General features: G+C 35.0%; 12 non-coding genes across 12 annotated transcripts; 4 read left to right on the forward strand and 8 right to left on the reverse strand.

The window, feature by feature from the left end:
* Positions 1-365: 365 nt before the first annotated feature.
* Positions 366-437, reverse strand: trnap-agg (transfer RNA proline (anticodon AGG)). Its single transcript has one exon. It is a non-coding gene; the product is annotated as a tRNA-Pro (tRNA).
* Positions 438-1,149: 712 nt separating this feature from the next.
* On the forward strand, positions 1,150-1,221 carry trnaq-uug (transfer RNA glutamine (anticodon UUG)). Its single transcript has one exon. It is a non-coding gene; the product is annotated as a tRNA-Gln (tRNA).
* A 500-nt stretch (positions 1,222-1,721) lies between these two features.
* On the reverse strand, positions 1,722-1,793 carry trnap-agg (transfer RNA proline (anticodon AGG)). Its single transcript has one exon. It is a non-coding gene; the product is annotated as a tRNA-Pro (tRNA).
* Positions 1,794-4,841: 3,048 nt separating this feature from the next.
* Positions 4,842-4,913, reverse strand: trnap-ugg (transfer RNA proline (anticodon UGG)). Its single transcript has one exon. It is a non-coding gene; the product is annotated as a tRNA-Pro (tRNA).
* A 2,481-nt stretch (positions 4,914-7,394) lies between these two features.
* trnaq-uug (transfer RNA glutamine (anticodon UUG)) lies at positions 7,395-7,466 on the forward strand. The gene has a single exon. It is a non-coding gene; the product is annotated as a tRNA-Gln (tRNA).
* A 505-nt stretch (positions 7,467-7,971) lies between these two features.
* trnap-agg (transfer RNA proline (anticodon AGG)) lies at positions 7,972-8,043 on the reverse strand. Its single transcript has one exon. It is a non-coding gene; the product is annotated as a tRNA-Pro (tRNA).
* A 414-nt stretch (positions 8,044-8,457) lies between these two features.
* Positions 8,458-8,529, reverse strand: trnaq-cug (transfer RNA glutamine (anticodon CUG)). The gene has a single exon. It is a non-coding gene; the product is annotated as a tRNA-Gln (tRNA).
* A 2,159-nt stretch (positions 8,530-10,688) lies between these two features.
* On the reverse strand, positions 10,689-10,760 carry trnaq-cug (transfer RNA glutamine (anticodon CUG)). Its single transcript has one exon. It is a non-coding gene; the product is annotated as a tRNA-Gln (tRNA).
* Positions 10,761-11,826: 1,066 nt separating this feature from the next.
* trnaq-uug (transfer RNA glutamine (anticodon UUG)) lies at positions 11,827-11,898 on the forward strand. The gene has a single exon. It is a non-coding gene; the product is annotated as a tRNA-Gln (tRNA).
* A 505-nt stretch (positions 11,899-12,403) lies between these two features.
* trnap-agg (transfer RNA proline (anticodon AGG)) lies at positions 12,404-12,475 on the reverse strand. Its single transcript has one exon. It is a non-coding gene; the product is annotated as a tRNA-Pro (tRNA).
* A 420-nt stretch (positions 12,476-12,895) lies between these two features.
* Positions 12,896-12,967, reverse strand: trnaq-cug (transfer RNA glutamine (anticodon CUG)). Its single transcript has one exon. It is a non-coding gene; the product is annotated as a tRNA-Gln (tRNA).
* Positions 12,968-18,769: 5,802 nt separating this feature from the next.
* Positions 18,770-18,841, forward strand: trnaq-uug (transfer RNA glutamine (anticodon UUG)). Its single transcript has one exon. It is a non-coding gene; the product is annotated as a tRNA-Gln (tRNA).
* Positions 18,842-18,923: the final 82 nt, after the last annotated feature.

An 18,923-nucleotide genomic window follows, 5' to 3' on the forward strand; every position in this document is an offset into this window, starting at 1 on the left:
CTCTTGAGTGTGTGATGTATGGAAAATTGAGGTAAAAGTTTTAAATCAAGTTTAAAGTCACAAATGTAAAGACAACTGTGTGTACGAGGGAAAAAGCTTATGACTAAAAACAGGACTACAACATTTTACTTTTGGGTCTAATTTACATTCACTCCCTTTTTTCATGTCACCTTTTTGCACTTTTAAACTTATTTAGATTTACTGACATTTTCATACATAGATGAACTAAGGGTTACCAGCTCAGTCCTAGAACAAACTGTGGTCATACATTTAGGTACCACTGTGTTTGATAAGTCATGAATGTAACAACAATTGTGTGTACAAGAAAGACAAGTTGTGATTAAAAATAGGACTTACAAACATAAGGGCTTGTCCGGGAATTGAACCCGGGACCTCTCGCACCCTAAGCGAGAATCATACGACTAGACCAACAAGCCTTAAAGAGTTTATAGCAAACATATTTTTAAAATGTTTTATTCTTTTAATAGGGGACAGTCTGAAACTGCACTTTTAACACATATTCTGATTGACTACTATTTTCATGCATAAATAAACTGAGGGTTTACGACCTCAGTCCTAGAACAAATAGAGCTCGTAAGTTGAGACACAACTGTATTTATTTCAGAGGTTTTTTATTGATCTCTTAAAAGAGTGTGCTGTATAAAAAATTGATGAAAAAGTTTAAAGTCACAACTATAAAGACAACATTGTGTACGAGGGAAAAAGTTTGACTGAAAACAGGAATTATAAACACAAGTGCTCGTCCAAGTTCAACAAATCTCATGAAATGTGAGATTTTAATAAGCGAAACGATCTGAAATTTTGTCACACTTTTAACCAACGTTTTTGAAGTACTTTTGATTAATTCATGCATGAAAAAGTCAGTGAATCTAAATTTGGATTAAAAGTGCAAAGTTTTAACCCAGTTTCAGATTGTGTCCCCTATATGTTCATAAGTCCTGTTTTCAATCATGGATCTGTCCCTCGTACACACACTCACAAGTCTTGTCTTTTTTTTTTACTTTAGACTTGATTCAAAAGTTTCCCTCCATTTTCCTGACAACTTACACTCAAGGTGTTAATGAAAATCTATCAAATTTCATCAATACTGTTTACTGTTTGATCACTTTTTTTACTTGGGGATATGCAGGTTCCATGGTGTAATGGTTAGCACTCTGGGCTTTGAATCCAGTGATCCAAGTTCAAGTCTTGGTGGAACCAACTTGCTGTTTTGAAGTGGACATTTTTAAAGATTTGTATTGATCCCTTTAGTGTATACCTTCACAAAAAACGATAATGAAGTTCACAGTCAAAAGTAGAAAACAATATTACTATGTGTGTAAAAAGTAATGACTGAAAACAGGACTTAAAGACAAAAAAGCTTGTCTAGGATTTGAACCCAGTCCATCTCTCACACCCTCAGCAAGAAGGATACGACGATACTAAGAAGTCCTGGAACAAGACTTACCAACTAATCTTATGAAATGTGAGATTTTAATAGGTGACACAATCTGAAACTTGATTACCTTATTGCACTTTTAAACTTATTTACATTCACTGACATTTTCATACATAGATGAACTAAGGGTTACCAGCTCAGTCCTAGAACAAACTGTGGTCATACATTTAGGTAACACTGTGTTTGATAAGTCACGAATGTAACAACAATTGTGTGTACAAGAAAGTCAAGTTGTGACAAAAAATAGGACTTACAAACATAAGGGCTTGTCCGGGAATTGAACCCGGGACCTCTCGCACCCTAAGCGAGAATCATACGACTAGACCAACAAGCCTTAAAGACAAACTAGCAAACATCTTTGAAAAATGTTTCAATACTTCAATAGGGGCCACAATCTGAAACTGCACTTTTAACACATATTTTGATTGACTACCATTTTCATGCATAAATAAACTGAGGGTTTACGACCTCAGTCCTAGAACAAATAGAGCTCATAAGTTGAGACACAACTGTACTTATTTCAGATATTTTTATTGATCCCTTGAGTGTGTGCTGTATGGAAAATGTATGTAAAAGTTTATAGTCACAAATATAAAGACAACTGTGTGTACGAGGGAAAAAGTTGTGACTAAAAACAGGACTTGTGAACATATAAGGATCACAATTTGAAACTGGACTACAACATTGTACTTTTAAACCAAATTTAGACTCACTCCTTTTGTCAAGCAAAAATATTCAAAGGAAGGTAATACTGATGACTCTAATGTTACAAGAAGGTTCCAGCAAGACTTGAACTTGGATCACTGGATTCAGAGTCCAGAGTGCTAACCATTACACCATGGAACCTGTAAATGTACATGTAAAACAATGTGATCTTACAATAAACAGTATTGATAAACTTTGACGGATGTTCATTGACACCTTGAGTGTAAGTTGTCAGGAAAATGGAGGCAAACGTTTAAATCAAGTCTAAAGTAAAAAAAGACAAGACTTGTGACTGTGCGTACGAGGGGAAAAGTCATGACTGAAAACAGGAATTATAAACACAAGTGCTCGTCCAAGTTCAACAAACCCTGCAAACATGTTTGCCCAACAGATTTCAATAAGGGACACAATCTTAAACAATTGTGTTGTACTTTTAACCAAAATTTTAAAATGTTGGTTTAAAGTGTAACACAATTTCAGATTGTGTCCCCTATCAAGATCTCACATTTTATGAGATTTGTTGGCCAATCATGTTGCAGGCTTGTTGGACTTGGACAAGTCCATCCATCCAACCATTTTTCTACCGTTTGTCCCTTTCAGGGGCACAGGGGGTCGCTGGAGCCTATCTCAGCTGCATTCGGGCAGTAGGCGGGGTTCACCCTGGACAAGTCCTTGTGTTAAAATTGTAATTCCTGTTTTCAGTCATGACTTTTCCCCTCGTACACACAGTCACAAGTCTTGTCTTTTTTTACTTTACATTTGATTTGAAATGTTTCCCTCCATTTTCCTGACAACTTACACTCAAGGTGTCAATGAAAATCTATCATATTTCATCAATACTGTTTACTGTTGGATCAGGGGATATACAGGTTCCATGGTGTAATGTTTAGCACTCTGGACTTTGAATCCTGTGATCCAAGTTCAAGTCTTGGTAGAACCAACTTGCAGTATTGAAGCAGATCATTTTTAAAGATTTTTAAATTATCCCTTCAGTGTATGCCTTCACAAAAAAGGATTATAAAGTTTAAAATGAAGTTCACTGTCAAAAGTACAAAGACATATGACTATGGGTTTACGAGTAAAAAGTAATGACCGAAAACTTTGATTTGAACCCAGACCATCTCTCACACCCTCAGCAAGAAAGATACGACCAGGCTAAGAAGTCCTGGAACAAGACTTACCAACAAATCTTAAAACATGTGAGATTTTAATAGGGGACACAATCTGAAACTTGATTACCTTATTGCACTTTTAACACATATTTAGATTCACTGACTTTTTTATACATAGATGAACTAAGGGTTACCAGCTCAGTCCTAGAACAAACTGTGGTCATACATTTAGAAACCACTGTATTTGATAAGTCGGAAATTGATTGATTGATGGAAACTTTTATTAGTAGATTGCACAGTGAAGTACATATTCCGTACAATTGACCACTAAATGGTAACAAAAATTGTGTGTACAAGGAAGAAAAGTTATGATAAAAAATAGGACTTACAAACATAAGTGACCATACGGGAATTGAACCCTCTCGCACCTAAAGTGAGAACCATACGACCAAACCAACAAGCCCTTAAAGCCCTACTGTCTTCAAAAATATTTTAAACTTTTAATAGGGGACACAATTGGAAACTGCACTTTTAACACATATTCTGATTTACTACCATTTTCATGCATGAATAAACTGAGGGTTTACGACCTCAGTCCTAGAACAAATAGAGCTTGTAAGTTGAGACACAACTGTATTTATTTCAGAGGTTTTTTATTGATTTCTGAGTGTGTGCTGTATGGAACATTGAGGTAAAAGTTTAAAATAAAGTTTAAAGTCACAAATGTAAAGACAACTGTGAGTATGAGGTAACAAGTTATGACTAAAAACATATAGGGGGCACAAGAGAGTACTTTTTTACACAGGTTCTTTGCATTTGTCATGCATAGACTAGACAAATGGAGGTTAGACTGAACATTAACTATGCTAATGTTACAAGTAGGTTCCACCAAGACTTGAACTTGGATCACTGGATTCAGAGACCAGAGTGCTAACCATTACACCATGGAACCTGTAAATGTACATGTAAAACAATGTGATCCTACAGTACACAGTACTTGATTTGATTTGATAGATTGTCATTGATCCCTTGAGTGTGTGATGTCAGAAAATAGGAGATAAAAGTTCCAAATTAAGTTCACCATCCAAAATAGAAAACAAATATGACTATGTGTGTACGAGGGAAAAAGTCATGACTGAAAACAAGACTTAAAGACTTAAGAGTTTGCTTAGGAATTGAAGAAAGAAACTCTCACCTCATAAGCAAAAATTGTACAATCATACCAACAAATACTGCAAAAAAATGTTTCAACAAATCTCATGAAATGTGAGATTTTAACAGGGGACACAATCTGAAACTGGGTTACTTTATTGCACTTTTAACACATATTTAGATTCACTGACAGTTTCATACAAAGATGAACTAAGGGTTACCAGCTCAGTCCTAGAACAAACTGTGGTCATACATTTAGGTAACACTGTATTTGATTTGATAGATTTTCATTGATCCCTTGAGTGTGTGATGTCTGCGAAAATGATGAAAATCAAGTCTAAAGTCACAAATGTAACAAGAACTATGTGAACGAGGAAATAATTTATGATTAAAAACAGGATTTATAAACATCAGGGCTTGTCCGGGAATTGAACCCGGGACCTCTCGCACCCAAAGCGAGAATCATACGACTAGACCAACAAGCCCTGAGTTTAGGCAGCAATGATCTAAAAAAAAACAACACATTTAATAGGGTACACAATCTTTAAGACAAGCTCTTATGTCTTAAAGACATAAGAGCTTGTCTAGGATTGAACCCAGGGTCTCCCACACCCTAAGTGAGAATTACAACAAGATAGATCAACAAGCTTTGGAATAGGACTTTCCAACAGAGCTCATGAAATGTGAGATCTTAATAGGGGACACAATCTGAAACTTGGTTACTTTATTGCACTTTTAACACATATTTAGATTCACTGACATGTTTATACATAGATGAACTAAGGGTTACCAGCTCAGTCCTAGAACAAACTGTGGTCATACATTTAGGTATAGGCATTTGACTTGATAGATTTTTATTGATCCCTTTAGTATGTGATATCTCCATCAATGATCAAAATCAAGTCAAACGTCACAAATGTAACAACAACTGTGTGTACCAGGAAAAAAGTTATTATTGAAAAATAGGACTTATAAACATAAGAGCTTGTCCGAGAATTGAATCCAGGGTCCCTCACACACAAAGTGAAAATCAGACTATTAAACCAAAAAGCCCTGAAAAACAAAGTGCCAAACATTTTTGAAAGAACCAAAACAACAAAAAAAATGTTTTTAATAACACACAATCTGAAAATGCACTTTTAACACATATCCAATTTAATTCGCTCACTTTTTCATGCAAAAGAGATTAAATGGAGGTCATACTGAACACTCTAATGTGACAAGAAGGTTCCCCCAAGACTTGAACTTGGATCACTGGATTCAGAGTCCAGAGTGCTAACCATTACACCATGGAACCTGTAAATGTACATGTAAAACAATGTGATCCTACAGTACACAGTACTTGACTGGATTTGATAGATTGTCATTGATCCCTTGAGTGTAAGTTGTCAGGAAAATGGAGGTAAACGTTTAAATCAAGTCTAAAGTAAAAAAAAAAGACAAGACTTGTGACTGTGTGTACGAGGAGAAAAGTCATGACTGAAAACAGGAATTATAAACACAAGTGCCTTCGTCCCCCAGACCCCCGGAAATTTTTTCAGTCTTTTTCATTGTGGTCAAATCACATGCCTCAGTCCTAGAACAAACCGTGGTCATAAATTTAGGTAACACTGTATTTGATAAGTCACGAATGTAACAACAATTGTGTGTACATGAAAGAAAAGTTGTGATTAAAAATAGGACTTACAAACATAAGGGCTTGTCTGGGAATTGAACCCGGGACCTCTCGCACCCTAAGCGAGAATCATACGACTAGACCAATAAGCCCTTAAAGAGAAAATGGCAAACATCTTTTAAAAATGTTTTAATCTTTTAATAGGGGCCAGTCTGAAACTGCACTTTTAAGACGTTATTTGATTGACTACCATTTTCATGCATAAATAAACTGAAGGTTTACGACCTCAGTCCTAGAACAAATAGAGCTCGTAAATTGAGACACAACTGTATTTATTTCAGATATTTTTATTGATCTTTTGAGTGTGTGCTGTATGGAAAATTGAGGTAAAGTTTAAAATCAAGTCTAAAGTCACAAATGTAAAGACAACTGTGTGTACGAGGGAAAAAGTTGTGACTAAAAACAGGACTACAACATTTTACTTTTGGGTCTAATTTATATTCACTCCCTTTTTTCATGTAACAAAAATATTCAAATGGAATTTATACTGAACACTCTAATGTTACAAGAAGGCTCCACCAAGACTTGAACTCAGATCACTGGATTCAGAGTCCAGAGTGCTAACCATTACACCATGGAACCTGTAAATGTACATGTAAAACAATGTGATCCTACAGTACACAGGGTTTGATCTGATTTGATAGATTTTCATTGACACCTTGAGCGTAAGACTTTAATAGGGGACACAATCTGAATTGAAATTTGGGCTAAAGTGCAATGTTTTAGCCCAATTTCAGATTGTGTCCCCTATATGTTCATAAGTCCTGTTTTCAATCATGGATCTGTCCCTCGTACACACACTTGTTGTTACATTTGTGACTTTAGACTTGGTTTTGAACTTTTATCTCACTTTTCCTAGACGGCACATAATCAAGGGATCAATGAACATCTACAAAATCAAACTTCTTCAAGTGTCTTCATTTAAGAGATATATTTGTTCTAGGACTGATCTTGTAAACCCTTATTTTATTTATTCTTAAAATGGTAGTGAATTAAAATTTTGGTTTAAAGTGTAACACAATTTCAGATTGTGTCCCCTATTAAAATCTCAGATTTTATGAGATTTGTTGGGTAATCATGTTGCAGGATTTGTTGGTCTTGGACAAGTCCTTGTGTTAAAATGATAAATCCTGTTTTCAGTCATGACTTTTCCCCTCGTACACACAGTCACAAGTCTTGTCTTTTTTTACTTTAGACTTGATTTAAACGTTTCCCTCCATTTTCCTGACAACTTACACTCAAGGTGTCAATGAAAATTTACTGTTGGACCACTTTTACCTGTGGAAATACAGGTTCCATGGTGTAATGGTTAGCACTCTGGACTTTGAATCCAGTGATCCAAGTTCAAGTCTTGGTGGAACCAGCTTGCAGCAAAAATGTTTAAAGATTTGTATTGATCCCTTTAGTGTATACCTTCACAAAAAAGGATCATAAAGTTTACAGTCAAAAGTAGAAAGAAATATGATTACCGGTATGTGTGTACGAGGTAAAAAGTAATGACTGAAAACAGGACTCAAAGACATAAAAGCTTGTCCAGGATTTGAACCCAGACCATCTCTCACACCCTCAGCAAGAAGGAAACGACCAGACTAAGAAGTCATGAAACAAGATTTACCAACAAATCGTATGAAATGTGAGATTTTAATAGGGGACAAAATCTGAAACTTGATTACCTTATTGCACTTTTAAACTTATTTAGATTCACTGACATTTTCATACATAGATGAACTAAGGGTTACCAGCTCAGTCCTAGAACAAACTGTGGTCATACATTTAGGTAACACTGTATTTGATAAGTCACGAATGTAACAAAAAGTGTGTGTACAAGAAAGACAAGGTGTGATTAAAAATAGGACTTATAAACACAAGGGCTTGTCCGGGAATTGAACCCGGGACCTCTCGCACCCTAAGCGAGAATCATACTACTAGACCAACAAGCCTTAAAGAGTTTATGGTAAACATCTTTTTAAAAATGTTTTAATCCTTCAGTAGGGGACACAATCTGAAATTGTGCTTTTAACACATATTTTGATTGACTACCATTTTCATGCATAAATAAACTGAGGGTTTACGACCTCAGTCCTAGAACAAATAGAGCTTGTAAGTTGAGACACAACTGTATTCATTTCAGAGATCTTTATTGATCTCTTGAGTGTGTGATGTATGGAAAATGTATCTAAAAGTTTATAATTACAAATGTAAAGACAACTGTGTGTATGAGGGAAAAAGTTGTGACTAAAAACAGGACTTATAAACATATAAGGAGCACAATTTGAAACCAAATTTAGACTCACTCCTTTTTTCATGTGAAAATATTTAAGGGAGGTTTTACTGATCACTCTAATGTTACAAGATGGTTCCACCAAGACTTGAACTTGGATCACTGGATTCAGAGTCCAGAGTGCTAACCATTACACCATGGAACCTGTAAATGTACATGTAAAACAATGTGATCCTACAGTACACAGTACTTGATTGGATTTGATAGATTGTCATTGATCCCTTGAGTGTGTGATGTCGGAAAAAAGGAGATCAACGTTTATAATCAACTTTAGAGTCAAAAGTAGAAATACATATAACTATGTGAGTATGAGGTTAAGAGTAATGACTGAAAACAGGACTTAAAGACATATGAGTTTAGGATTTCCCCCCAGGGTCTCTCACACCCCAAGCGAGAATCATATGATGAGCTAGGTCAACAAGCTTTGGAATAGGACTTTTTAACCAGTCTCATGAAATGTGAGATTTTAATAGGGGACACAACTTGATGACCTTATTGCACTTTTAACACATATTTAGATTCACTGACATTTTCATACATAGATGAACTAAGAGTTACCAGCTCAGTCCTTGAACAAACTGTTGTCCTAATTTTAGGTATAGGCATTGATTGATTGATTGATTGAAACTTGTATTAGTAGGGTGCACAGTGAAGTACATATTCCGTACAATTGACCACTAAATGGTAACACCCGAATAAGTTTTTCAACTTATTTAAGTCGGGGTCCATTTGATTTGATAGATTTTTATTGATCCAATTGAGTGTGTGATGTCTGAAAAAAATGATCAAAATCAAGTCTAAAGTCTCAAATGTGACAACAACTGTGTGTACGAGGAAATAAGTTATGATTGAAAATAGGACTTACAAACATAACAACTTACCCGGGATTCGAACACCTCTCACAACCGAAGCGAGAATTGTACGACTAGACCAACAAACCCTTGAACATTCTGTGGCGAAAATCTTAAATACAAAACAAAAAAAGAAACAAAAAAAGCTTATAATAGGAGACACAATCTGAAACTGTACTTTTTACACATACAAATGTAAATTTGTTTGCTTTTTCATGAGGTCATACTAAACACTAGTCACTCTAATGTTACAAGAAGGTTCCACCAAGACTTGAACTTGGATCACTGGATTCAGAGTGCTAACCGATACACCATTGACTTATAAACATAAGGGCTTGTCCGGGAATTGAACCCGGGACCTCTCACACCCAAAGTGAGAATCATACAACTAGACCAATAGGCCCTTAAAAGTGACATGTTTCAACAATTTTTTTTAAAAAACACGAAAAATAACAAACCAAAAAAACTTTTAACGGGGACACAGTCTGAAACTGTACTTTTAGCACATCCAAATTGGAATGATCTTCCTTTTTCATGCAAACACTTTCCAAAGGAGATCATACTGAACACTCTCGTGTTACAAGAAGGTTCCACCAAGACTTAAACTTGGATCACTGGATTCAGAGTCCAGAGTGCTAACCATTACACCATGGAACCTGTAAATGTACATGTAAAACAATGTGATCCTACAGTACACAGTACTTGATTGGATTTGATAGATTGTCATTGATCCCTTGAGTGTGTGATGTCTAAAAAAAAAGGTTAAAATCAAGTCTTAAGTCACTAATGTAAAGACAACTTTGTGTGCGAAGGAACAAGTAATGACTGAAAACAGGACTCAAAGACCTAAGATCTTGTCCAGGATTTGAACGCAGGCCGTGTCTCACACCCTGAGTGAGAAGTATACGACGAGACCAACAAGTCCTGGAAAGTTGTGATTAAAAATAGGACTTACAAACACAAGGGCTTGTCTGGGAATTGAACCCGGGACCTCTCGCACCCTAAGCGAGAATCATACAACTAGACCAACAAGCCCTTAAAGAGAAAATGGCAAACATCTTTTAAAAATGTTTTAATCTTTTAATAGGGGCCAGTCTGAAACTGCACTTTTAACACATATTTGATTGACTACCATTTTCATGCATAAATAAACTGAGGGTTTACGAACTCAGTCCTAGAACAAATAGAGCTCGTAAGTTGAGACACAACTGTATTTATTTCAGATATTTTTATTGATCTTTTGAGTGTGTGCTGTATGGAAAATTGAGGTAAAAGTTTAAAGTCAAGTCTAAAGTCACAAATGTAAAGACAACTGTGTGTACGAGGGAAAAAGTTGTGACTAAAAACAGGACTACAACATTTTACTTTTGGGTCTAATTTATATTCACTCCCTTTTTTCATGTAACAAAAATATTCAAATGGAATTTATACTGAACACTCTAATGTTACAAGTTGGTTCCACCAAGACTTGAACTTGGATCACTGGATTCAGAGTCCAGAGTGCTAACCATTACACCATGGAACCTGTAAATGTACATGTAAAACAATGTGATCCTACAGTACACAGTACTTGATTGGATTTGATAGATTTTCATTGACACCTTGAGCGTTAGACTTTAATAGGGGACACAATCTGAATTGAAATTTGGGCTAAAGTGCAATGTTTTAGCCCAGTTTCAGATTGTGTCCCCTATATGCTCATAAGTCCTGTTTTCAATCAGGGATCTGTCCCTCGTACACACACTTGTTGTTACATTTGTGACTTTAGACTTGGTTTTGAACTTTTATCTCACTTTTCCTAGACGGCACATAATCAAGGGATCAAAGAAAATATACAAAATCAAACTTCTTCAAGTGTCTTCATTTAAGAGCTATATTTGTTCTAGGACTGATCTTGTAAACCCTTATTTCATTTATTCTTGAAAATGGTAGTGAATTAAAATTTTGGTTTAAAGTGTAACACAATTTCAGATTGTGTCCCCTATTAAAATCTCACATTTTATGAGATTTGTTGGGTAATCATGTTGCAGGATTTGTTGGTCTTGGACAAGTCCTTGTGTTAAAATGATAAATCCTGTATTCAATCATGGATCTGTCCCTCGTACACACACTTGTTGTTACATTTGTGACTTTAGACTTGGTTTTTAACTTTTATTTCAATTTTCCAGAGGGCACACAACAAAGGCATCAATGAAAATCTACAAAATCAAATACAGTTGTTTCTTAATTTACGAGCTCTATTTGTTCTAGGACTGATCTTGTAAACCCTTATTTCATTTGTTCATGAAAATAGTAGTGAATTAAATTGTTGGTTTAAAGTCTAACACAATTTCAGATCTATTAACATCTCACATATTATGATATTTGTTGAGTAATCATGTTGCAGGGTTTGTTGGTCTTGGACAAGTCCTTGTGTTAAAATGATAAATCCTGTTTTCAGTCATGACTTTTCCCCTCGTACACACAGTCACAAGTCTTGTCTTTTTTTACTTTAGACTTGATTTAAACGTTTCCCTCCATTTTCCTGACAACTTACACTCAAGATGTCAATGAAAATGTACTGTTGGACCACTTTTACCTGTGGAAATACAGGTTCCATGGTGTAATGGTTAGTACTCTGGACTTTGAATCCAGTGATCCAAGTTCAAGTCTTGGTGGAACCAGCTTGCAGCAAAAATGTTTAAAGATTTGTATTGATCCCTTTAGTGTATACCTTCACAAAAAAGGATCATAAAGTTTACAATCAAAAGTAGAAAGAAATATGATTACCGGTATGTGTGTACGAGGTAAAAAGTAATGACTGAAAACAGGACTCAAAGACATAAAAGCTTGTCCAGGATTTGAACCCAGACCATCTCTCACACCCTGAGCAAGAAGGAAACGACCAGACTAAGAAGTCATGAAACAAGACTTACCAACAAATCGTATGAAATGTGAGATTTTAATAGGGGACACAATCTGAAACTTGATTACCTTATTGCACTTTTAAACTTATTTAGATTCACTGACATTTTCATACATAGATGAACTAAGGGTTACCAGCTCAGTCCTAGAACAAACTGTGGTCATACATTTAGGTAACACTGTATTTGATAAGTCACGAATGTAACAAAAATTGTGTGTACAAGAAAGACAAGGTGTGATTAAAAATAGGACTTATAAACACAAGGGCTTGTCCGGGAATTGAACCCGGGACCTCTCGCACCCTAAGCGAGAATCATACGACTAGACCAACAAGCCTTAAAGAATTTATGGTAAACATCTTTTTAAAAATGTTTTAATCCTTCAATAGTGGCCACAATCTGAAATTGTGCTTTTAACACATATTTGATTGACTACCATTTTCATGCATAAATAAACTGAGGGTTTACGACCTCAGTCCTAGAACAAATAGAGCTCGTAAGTTGAGACACAACTGTATTTATTTCAGAGGTTTTTTATTGATTTCTGAGTGTGTGCTGTATGGAAAATTGAGGTAAAAGTTTAAAATAAAGTTTAAAGTCACAAATGTAAAGACAACTGTGTGTACGAGGGAAAAAGTTGTGACTAAAAACAGGACTACAACATTTCACTTTTGGGTCTAATTTATATTCACTCCCTTTTTTCATGTAACAAAAATATTCAAATGGAATTCATACCGAACACTCTAATGTTACAAGAAGGTTCCACCAAGACTTGAACTTGGATCACTGGATTCAGAGTCCAGAGTGCTAACCATTACACCATGGAACCTGTAAATGTACATGTAAAACAATGTGATCCTACAGTACACAGGGTTTGATCTGATTTGATAGATTTTCATTGACACCTTGAGTGTAAGACTTTAATAGGGGACACAATCTGAATTGAAATTTGGGCTAAAGTGCAATGTTTTAGCCCAGTTTCAGATTGTGTCCCCTATATGCTCATAAGTCCTGTTTTCAATCATGGATCGGTCCCTCGTACACACACTTGTTGAGTTGAGTTTGAGTTTATTTTGAACATGCAAGCATACAACATGATACATCACAATTTCCAGTTCACTTCCTGTCAATGAGAAAGGACGCAAAGAAAAAAAGCTCCGCTTCTGCTACCGGAGTTTTTGTTAAGTCTGAAGATTTTGACCACTGATTTGACCACTGATTTTCGATCACAGCCACAGGAGAGTCACCTGGCATCTTCGATCTGATTTTGGTCAGTTGAGAGGCACTGATACGCTGAAATAAGGCGAGTGGAAGAGCCGTTAGCCTCAAACCAAAGGCGCCTCCTGCAGTTCAAAGCGGTTGCCTAGCAACCAAAAGTTACGGCGAGTTTACAGCTGTTTTAAAGTGATCCCGACGTCGCAGAGTGATATAAGTTGACAGGCTGACACCTCAAATTGATCTCTGAACGGCGCAAAGTACGAAATTGTTGAAAAAACAAGTTAAAAGTGCCGCAAGTCGCTAAAGAAGTAACTGCCCTTAAGACATAAGAGGCGCTGACGTCAGTGACTGCCGCGATGCCAAAAGTTAAAGGATTGACTGGAAAGACTGACTTGAAGCTGGGCACAGGACATGATGGGATTCAAGAAGGGATACTACAAAAAATACTCCAGGAATTTAAAGAAGAAATGATAGAAAAATTGGAAGAATTGATTGATGGATGGAAAGAGGATATGAAAGAAATGAAAGAAGAAATTAAAGAAATGAAAAAAGAGAACAAATCCAGAAATAAAGAAGCCACTGAAATGAGCAAACAAATGAAGATCCTTCAAGAAGACAACAACATGCTGAGGAACATCATAGATGAAATGGATCAGGATAAACGAATGAATGATATCATCGTGACTGGGCACCGAATTAAACCAAGATCCTATGCGAAAGCTGTGAATAATGAAGGTGAACCAGATGAAATGGATATGATCTCAGCAGAACAGCAAGTGGTCAACTTTCTGCAATCAAAAGAAATTGAAATTGACATTAATACCATCGAAACATGCATCCCACTGAACGGAAGAAACAACAACGCCACTCCAGTCGTGCTCGTGAAACTCGTAAACAGAAAATCTAAAATGGCATTGCTGAGACAGGGAAAGAAGCCGAAGGGAACAAATGTGTACATGAATGAGCATCTCACAAAACGAAATGCTGGAATCGCCAAGAAAGCACGCGACTTGAGAAGGCAGGGAAAAATCCAGGGAACTTGGAGCGCCAACTGTAAAATCTACATCAAGCTGAATGGAGGTCCAGAAGCAAGAGTAATTGTTGTCCATGACATCAAGGACCTGGACAATTTTTAAAGTTTACACAGCTACCAAAACAACGATGATAATGGACTCTGACAGAAAACAAGCACCTAAATTCAGCATCGACACTACTATGTTCCAAAGGACGACTAAACAAGAGGACCTACATTCAGGATTGCATCCACCTACACTTATAGAGATTATTGAAACAACATCAAAGTTTGTTGAACAAGAAAATATGGAACTAAAAAATTTCTGCAACAAAGATCACAAAAACCAGGATTTGGAAAATGATATAGATCCAGATACAAATTTTTTCTCCCACATCAGTAATAGTTGTTTTTATTATACAGATGATCAATATAATAGCAACATTGAATGTGATAACAAATTGTCAATTATTCATTTTAATAGTAGAAGCTTGTATGCAAATTACAATAACATTAAGAACTTTTTGGAACACATCAACGAACCCTTCAAAGTGATTGCTGTCACAGAAACATGGATTGATGATAAAAAAGGAATAGATTTTGATCTGGAAGGATATGAACTAAACTACATCAACAGAACCAACAAAAATGGAGGAGGAGTAGCTGTGTACGTGATGAAGAACCTGAACTACAAAGTGGTAAAAAACATGTCATTTGCCATTGATAATATCTTAGAATGTATAACCATTGAAATATGTCAGGAAAAAAGCAAAAACATATTCATCAGTTGTATATATAGATCACCTAAGTCAAGTATAGAAACATTTGAAGAATGGATCAAGGCAACTTACATGGACAATGGTCAAAGAATAATGTTCTTATGTGGTGACTTTAATATTGACTTATTGAACCCCAACAAGCAAAAGTCTATTGATGACTTCATTGATACAATGTACAGCATCAGTCTATATCCTAAAATCACAAAGCCAAGCAGAATCACAGCACACTGTGCCACGCTTATTGATAATATTTTTACCAATGATTTTGATAATAACACTACAAGTGGTCTACTTATAAGCGACGTTAGTGATCATCTGCCAGTTTTTACAATATATGATGGAAACTACAAGAAGAACATGGAAGACAAAAGGACATTTCGAAGACTGTGCACAGAGAAGAGGATGACTGCCTTCAAAATTGAGCTACAAAAGCAAGATTGGGACAATGTGTATAATGAAAAAGAGGTTGATGAAGCATATGAACATTTCTTAAACAAGTTCATAATACTTTATGACAAACATTGTCCATGGATACAACTCAGTAACAAGCAGAGAAAGAATAATCAACCATGGATGACAAAAGGATTAAAAACTGCTTGTAAGAAGAAGAATACACTATATAGAGAACTTATAGCACAAAGAACTATAGAGGCAGAAATTAAGTACAAAAAGTATAAAAACAAGTTAACAGACATACTACGATCATGTAGAAAAGAATATTACAGTGAATTATTGGACAGGAACAAAAATAATATGAGAGCAACATGGGGCATCCTCAATAGCATTATAAAAAATGGAACTAAGAGGGACTACCCTCAATACTTCTTAGATGAAAATAAAAAAAATGACAACATAAAGGAAGTAGTTGAAAGCTTCAATAATTATTTTGTAAATATTGGACCAAAATTGGAAGAACGGATTCCAGACCCAGTTCCAATTGAGGACTATAATGACACCATAGAGCCAAATCCCAACTCCATGTTCCTCAGTAATGTGACACAGGAGGAAATAGTTACAATCGTGAAAAAATGTAAATCTAAGACTTCAACTGATTGTAACGGAATTGATATGGAAACGATAAAAAAGGTTATTGAAGAGATCTCAGGACCATTAATGTATATTAGTAACCTATCATTTCAAACAGGTACATTTCCAAACAAAATGAAAATAGCTAAAGTTGCACCAATTTATAAGACTGGAGATAAACATCAATTTACAAATTATAGACCTGTTTCTCTACTTCCACAATTTTCTAAAATCATTGAAAAACTGTTCAATAACAGATTAGAAAGTTTCATAAATAAAAATAGAATACTCGAAGAGAACCAATATGGATACAGAGCTAATGTTTCAACTTCAATGGCTTTAATTGAAATTACAGAAGAAATTACCAATGCAATAGATAGTAAAAAATGTGCAGCAGCAGTTTTTATGGATCTAACTAAAGCTTTTGACACAATTAATCACAATATTTTAATCAAAAAACTAGAACGATATGGCATCAGAGGGTTAGTCTTAAACTGGATAAGAAGTTATCTAACGAACAGGAAACAATACGTGAAGCTAGGCGAACACACGTCTACAACGCTAAATATATCCTGTGGTGTACCTCAGGGATCAATATTAGGACCTAAATTATTCAATCTCTATATAAATGACATTTGTAAAGTTACAAAAGATTTAAAGTTAGTATTATTTGCGGATGATACAACAGCGTTTTGTTCAGGAGAGAACACACAGGAGATAATACAAATAATAACAGAAGAAATTAACAAATTAAAAAGATGGTTTGACAAAAACAGACTATCGTTGAATCTTAGTAAAACTAAAATAATGCTATTTGGTAACAGTAGAAGAGAAAGTCAAACACAAATACAAATAGACGGAATAGAAATTGAAAGAGTAAACGAAACCAAATTTCTAGGTATAATGATTGATGATAAATTGAACTGGAAATCTCACGTAAAAAATATACAACATAAAGTTGCAAGAAACACGTCAATAATGAATAAAGCAAAACATGTTCTAGACCAAAAATCCCTTCATATTCTCTACTGCTCACTAGTGTTACCATATCTGAGCTACTGTGTAGAAATATGGGGAAATAATTACAAAAGTACACTTCATTCATTAACGGTGTTACAAAAAAGATAAGTTAGAATAATACATAATGTTGGATATAGAGAACATACAAACCCTTTATTTATTGAATCAAAAATACTGAAATTCCACGACATAGTGAATTTGCAAACAGCTAAAATTATGCACAAAGCAAACTATAACCTGCTACCCAAGAATATACAACAATTCTTCTCAACAAAAGAGGAGAAATATAATCTTAGAGAAAAACGTAATTTAAAACATTTGTATGCACGTACAACACTTAAGACCTTCAGTATATCAGTATGTGGAATTAAATTATGGAATGGATTAAGCAAAGCAATCAAACAATGTACTAATATGATACACTTCAAGAAACTCTTCAAACTTAAAGTGTTTACAAAGTACAAAGAAGAAGAACCATGACAAACATTCTCAATTTATTTCATCCATCCATTCATTCATTCTTAAAGTAATCTTACTCATCTCATCATATGAAATATGACTTACTTCACCAATTATTATTATTAAATTCTTACTATTATTTATTTATTTATTTTTATTGTAATTACTTATGGAGTTTATTGTGAAAAAATTGTGAACAGGAAGTGAACAAAAAGTTTTGCAACTGTTATGTAAAGAAAAGGGGTAGGATTAAATAAGCTCTGCTTCTTCTTGTTGTTACATTTGTGACTTTAGACTTGGTTTTGAACTTTTATCTCACTTTTCCTAGACGGCACATAATCAAGGGATCAATGAAAATCTACAAAATCCAACTTCTTCAAGTGTCTTCATTTAAGAGCTATATTTGTTCTAGGACTGATCTTGTAAACCCTTATTTCATTTATTCTTGAAAATGGTAGTGAATTAAAATGTTGGTTTAAAGTGTAACACAATTTCACATTGTGTCCCCTATTAAAATCTCACATTTTATGAGATTTGTTGGGTAATCATGTTGCAGGGTTTGTTGGTCTTGGACAAGTCCTTGTGTTAAAATGATCAATCCTGTTTTCAATCATGGATCTGTCCCTCGTACACACACTTGTTGTTACATTTGTGACTTTAGACTTGGTTTTTAACTTTTATTTCACTTTTCCAGAGGGCACAAAACAAAGGCATCAATGAAAATCTACAAAATCAAATACAGTTGTTTCTTAATTTACGAGCTCTATTTGTTCTAGGACTGATCTTGTAAACCCTTATTTCATTTGTTCATGAAAATAGTAGTGAATTAAATTGTTGGTTTAAAGTCTAACACAATTTCAGATCTATTAACATCTCACATATTATGATATTTGTTGAGTAATCATGTTGCAGGGTTTGTTGGTCTTGGACAAGTCATTGTGTTAAAATGATAAATCCTGTTTTCAGTCATGACTTTTCCCCTCGTACACACAGTCACAAGTCTTGTCTTTTTTTACTTTAGACTTGATTTAAACGTTTCCCTCCATTTTCCTGACAACTTACACTCAAGGTGTCAATGAAAATTTACTGTTGGACCACTTTTACCCGTGGAAATACAGGTTCCATGGTGTAATGGTTAGTACTCTGGACTTTGAATCCAGTGATCCAAGTTCAAGTCTTGGTGGAACCAGCTAACAGCAAAAATTTTTAAAGATTTGTATTGATCCCTTTAGTGTATACCTTCACAAAAAAGAATCATAAAGTTTACAGTC

The sequence above is a fragment of the Entelurus aequoreus genome, linkage group LG11 (assembly GCF_033978785.1).
Source record: "Entelurus aequoreus isolate RoL-2023_Sb linkage group LG11, RoL_Eaeq_v1.1, whole genome shotgun sequence".
Taxonomy (NCBI): Eukaryota; Metazoa; Chordata; class Actinopteri; order Syngnathiformes; family Syngnathidae; genus Entelurus; species Entelurus aequoreus.